The sequence below is a fragment of the Equus przewalskii genome, chromosome 11 (assembly GCF_037783145.1).
Source record: "Equus przewalskii isolate Varuska chromosome 11, EquPr2, whole genome shotgun sequence".
NCBI classification, from domain to species: domain Eukaryota; kingdom Metazoa; phylum Chordata; class Mammalia; order Perissodactyla; family Equidae; genus Equus; species Equus przewalskii.
Window position 1 is genome coordinate 18,843,392 of NC_091841.1, and position 5,460 is coordinate 18,848,851.

Consider the following 5,460-nt stretch of genomic DNA (forward strand, 5'->3'; position numbering starts at 1 on the left):
AACAAGAGAAAGGCGGGTTGTTTCTGGAAAACAAGAGGCTGGGTCAATAGATCTGAGGCAGCAGCCATTGATCAGTGAGGGCAAAGGCTCCCGTGGGGAGTTGCCAGCCAGTTTCTCTGAGACATGAGAGCAGATCAATCTGGGAAAGCCAGGCTGTGGTGTGCCTGTCCTGGGGTCAACATCCTCAGAGCACAGGGCTTCCTCTTCCCACCCCCAGGACTGCTGGGGATCAGACTCAAATCACTTGGTGTGAGAGCTGGAAGGGACCCCAGTTATCCTCCAAGTCAGTTCTTAATCTGGGGTCCATGTTAAGAATTCAGCCATCTGTGAACTTGGATTGAGGAAAAAGATGTTCACTAATCTGTAACTGAAATTCAGTATTTCTTTCTATTTTAAACACAAGCATCAACCCACAGTAGAATTAGGAGTACCTACGTCTTTGTCACTAAGAATAATGACCGATTTTTTCATAGCTCATTAGTCATTGAAGAATTCTCAAAACATTATTAATATTACTACTTGCAAATTGCAGCAGTGGTTGGACCTACCACTAGACCTTGTTTAATGTGTTACTACATAAACCATGTATTACTATATCACAAACTTGTTTTTTAATATTTTAATAGCTGTATTTTAGTATAATTAGTTTCCTTTGTGATCTATGTATTTTATTTTACAAGCCTGCCCAAAGGGCCCATGGCACAAGAAGGGTTAAGAACTCCTATACTGGTTCAACATCCATTGTAAATGGGGAAACTAAGGCCCAGAGCAGACAGTGTTTTCCTGAATGGATGGATGGATGGACAGATGACGGATGATGGATGGACAGATGACGGATGATGGGTGGATGGATGGATGGATGGATGATAGATGGATGTACAAATGAAAAGATAGCATAGTAATAACAATAATGCTCATTGACTGCGCACCCTGAACTAAACATTGTTTTAAGTAATTTAAGCCTTACAACAGCCATGAGGAAGATAATGTTATTGTCCCCAAAACAGGTAAGAAAACTGAGGCATAAAGATGTGAAGTGACTTACCCAAGGCCACATAGGTAGTAAGTGGAAGAGGCATGATTCGAACTCCTGAGCCTGTACCCTGAACCTCCCTTCTCCATGACTGCTCTTAACCAGTCCAGTTGAGCATGGTTTAGTGCTGAGCTCTGGGATCACAGACCAAGGTTTGAATTCCAGCTCTGCCACTTGCAAGCTGTGTGATTGGACAACGCACTCCACTTCCACAAATTGCAGTTTTCTCATCTACAACATGAAGACACTAGCATCATCTCCATCGTTGGGTCGTATGCGGACTAATATGACATGGAGAGCATTTAGGACAGTGCCTGGCACATAGTAGTGCTCAATAATTTTGTTTTACTTGATGAAACCAAGGCACAGAACCATTTAAAATGGTACTATGCACCTACATGCTAAGATCTCCAAAAATTAAGAAAACAAAAGTGTAGAGGTTAGAACCCAGATCCCATCTCTTGGCAAGACTCTCAGGTGTCAAGAATTAACAAGCACCCCTTGGAATTTTGCTTTCCTTTTGGGAGTAAGGGGGAAAGGTTGCAACTGGAAGCAAACATGAAACTGCCAGAGTTAGTGACTTCCTTCCAAACGGCACGGTGTGAAAAGGGAGGAAAGAGGAAGTTCACAGTGGAGAAACGTGACAAATGCCACCTTGGCCAGCTGATCAAGGTTAAAATCAACAGTAAGTCACACTGATAGCATGTACCTTTGATATGAGAACGGCACTTCACTTCTCCCTCCCGAAAACCTATAAGCCCTGTCTAATCGCAAACTCAAATTGAAGGACAGTCTACAAAATACCAGACCGGTACTCCTCAAAACTGTCAATGTCACCCAGAAGAAGGAAAGTTGGAGAAATTGTCCCAGTCTAGAGGAACCTAAGGGGACATGACAACAAAATGTAATGTAGTGTCCTGGAGGGGATCCTGGGACAGAAAAGGAATATTAGGTAAAATCTAAGGAATGTGACTAAAGTCTGGACTTTAATTAATAATAATGTATCAGTATTGCTTCATTAGTTGTGATTTAAAAAAAAGTAATGTGGGGCCGGCCCCATGGCCGAGCGGTTAAGTTCGTGTGCTCCGCTTCCGTGGCCCAGGGCTTCACCGGTTCGGATCCTGGGCGCGGACATGGCACCGCTCATCAGGCCACATTGAGGCGGCATCCCACATGCCACAACTAGAGGGACCCACAACTAAAATATACAACTATATACTGGGGGGATTTGGAGAGAAAAAAGCAGGAAAAAAAAAGATTGGCAACGGTTGTTAGCTCAGGTGCCAATCTTTAAAAAAAAGAAAAAAAAGAAACTAATGTAAGATATTCACACAAGGGGAAACTGGCTGTGGGATTAGGGGACCTCTCTGTACTATTTTTGCAACTGTTCTGTAAATCTAAATCTACTCTAAAATAAAAAGTATTCTTTTCAAAAATGTTAGCAGTGTATCTGGGTGGTGAGGTTATGGGCAATTTCTCAATTTTGCTTTCTAAGTGGTCTGCAATTAATATATTCTGCTTTTGTCATCAGAGAAAAATTTAATAAACTTTAAAAAAAAACCAATGAATGGGTGTTCGGCCCTCTGGAGACACAGTGATGTGTGACATGTAAATACAAGTATAGAGTCCTTGCTTGGGCAGCAATTAAAACCCACTTTATCATTCTGTGCCCAGGAGCTCTGGCCGCCAGGGCCTGGCACTCTCCCCAGGGTGAGGTGGGGTGCCGCTGAAACCTGCCAGCACTTTTCCTGTCTGCAATGGGCTCTTGCTGGCAGGGGAGGGGTGGGGAGGCAGAGAAGCTGCTGCAGTGGCCAAAGGGCTTGTCCCAGGTGAGCCTACACATCTGGCTCAGGGAGCTCCAGAGGCACATCAGCCTCAAGAAAATCCTGTCCATCCACCAGCTTCCAGGCCAACATCAGCCTGCTCTGGGCCATAGGCCTAGGAGGCAGAACTGAAATAGTCCTCTGCCCCCATCATATAAATAAAAGAAAGAAGGACAAGACAGCCAGGACTACTTGCTTTGTCCCAGATAGGTCCATTCACCATCATTTAGACCTTAAATGGTTTTCTGTACAGCAGATACTCTATTATTACATGTCTTTTAAAGCTGAGGCTCAGAGAGGGTCCCTGAGGGTCAGAAGCAGAGGATAAACTCCAATCTGCTCACTCTCCCTGTCTGTAACCCTCTCAGGGATGGGCTGTGAACCATAGTGGATAGCTGGACCACATGTGGGGGACAGGATGCTGGAGGAAGTGCTAACAGTAGGCAGCAACCCTTCAGGAGGTTTCCTACAGCACCCCACCACTACCACACAAATACCAACAGCACCAAGGCCAAGGGCCAGCATATTCTTAGGCTCGACTTCACCTCAAACAGCAATTCCAACTTTGGATTATAGGGAACGTGGGACTGCCCCCTGGGCTCCACTTCTGTTCAGTTCCCAAAGGCTTCCTCCATTATCTGGTATCCAATTCATATGTGGACAGGCTCTTGATGAAGGCCTCAGAAGCAAGGAATAGGGGAGAGATGGTCTTGAGAAATTTCTAATTGTAATGGGATTGGGACCAAATTCTCTAAGAGTTATCAACACACACCCCAGGAAGGCTCAGAGTTGTTGCCTTCAAAGCTGTCCAAAGCTGTTCAAAGCTGTATACATCCTAGTGACTCTTCCACAGCTCACTCAACTCTTCAGAAATTGCCTTCAGAGCCACCTTTGACCAAAATTGATCAGCCTGCTGATTACCCAAAGTATTTCCCAATATGGGTATCCAAGTGACTTTCAGCTGTTTCCAAAATCCAAATCCAGGTTCAAAAGATCAAGACCTGCCCCCCCTGAGGCCCCACCCAAGAACCCCAGGCACAGTCTGAGAAACGGCTGCATGACAAGAACATGACTTTCCCAGTTATGTTTATTGCCAGACACCTGCCTTTAAGTTCAAAGCTTGTGTGTGTTGCCCCCCTATCCCTGACTCCTGACAAAGGCCCTGAACGATTCCCCAGACAGAGGGAGAGTGTGGGACACCCCCGCCCACACACCAGTTCTGGCCTGCCTTCCCCAGAAGTGGGGCCCATCTCTTCTCCCTCTCAGCAGAGCTTGGGCACGGAGACTGGCCCTGGCTCCATTTGTCCCACTAATGAGTCTTAAGTGTTTGGCTTGGGATCCTGCCAGTCCTACTCCTAAGGGGAGGAGGGGATGGGAGAGAATGGGACAAAGCTCACGCCAGCTAGGTTCTGCGGGGCCCCAGGTGGGCTGGTACAGGGGCTGCATGGCACAGACTCACCCAGGGGTGCAGCCAGGCACCCACGTGAGGCCCCTGACTTTCCTTCTCCTCCATTTCAGGGGGCTTCCAAAAATGCAGATTCCTGGGCACACCTACTAGATTGGAATCCTGGGAGTGGACCCAGGAAGGTGCATTTTAATAAGCGCCCTAGGAGACTGTGACGCATGGTGAAGCTTAAGAACCACTGTTCTAGGAAGTCACTGATGGGAATTACAGGCTGGTTTATGAAATTGTATATTCACGCATTTTTCTAGAGTCCACAGCTTTGGTCAAATTCGCGAATTAGGTCAACAGCCTCCATACCCCCCCCAAAAAACCAAAAAGCTAAGAAGCACTGATGAATGGGATGATTTCTAAATTCAGCTGTAGCTCCGACCTGCCACAACTCAGTGACACTGTTCAGGCCCCATCAAGGTGAGGCCACAGGAGCCTCTCCTTTTACCAAGTCTCAGGGAAAGACAATACCAGCCCTGAAAGAGGCTGTCGAGTCTGGGGAAACCAGGGTAACAGAGAACTAGGCTGAGGGACAGTAGGAGGCCAGGGGCTTGGGTGGGGAAGACCAGAACCTGAGGGACATTCCAGAATGCATGGGCTGAAAGGACCCTTAGGGATCACAGGAACAAAGCCCCCTAGCAAGAAGGGTGAATTTTCACCAATATCTGGTCCTCTCTCTCTGACCACACAGCTAACTACATTTCCCATCTCCCCTGCAGTTAGCAGGGACCGTGAGTTGAATTCTAGCCAATGGAGTGCGGGTCTCCCACAGGATCCTCCCCTCTTTCCATTGGATGCTTTGCGGGACTCTAAGGCCCCTGCAGATGGCTGAGGCACAACAAGGAAGGGGCCTGGGTTCTGAATGACTGTGAGGCACAGAGTATCCCCACCACCAACCCACCCTGGGCTGGGCCATGAATGGAAAATAAACCTGTGTGGTAAGCTACTGAGACTCAGGAATTGTTTGAATCAGCAATCAGCCTACTATAACCAACACACCCTCTCTAGGGACACTGAGCCCAAGAGCGCAAGGGAAGTGACATTCAACATCAGAGTGTGCTCCTGAGGGGCCAGGGCTAACCAGCATTTCCCAAGAACAGCCTTTGATGAGGGGAGGGGGAGCCATGACCACACACCACAACCTGGGCAGC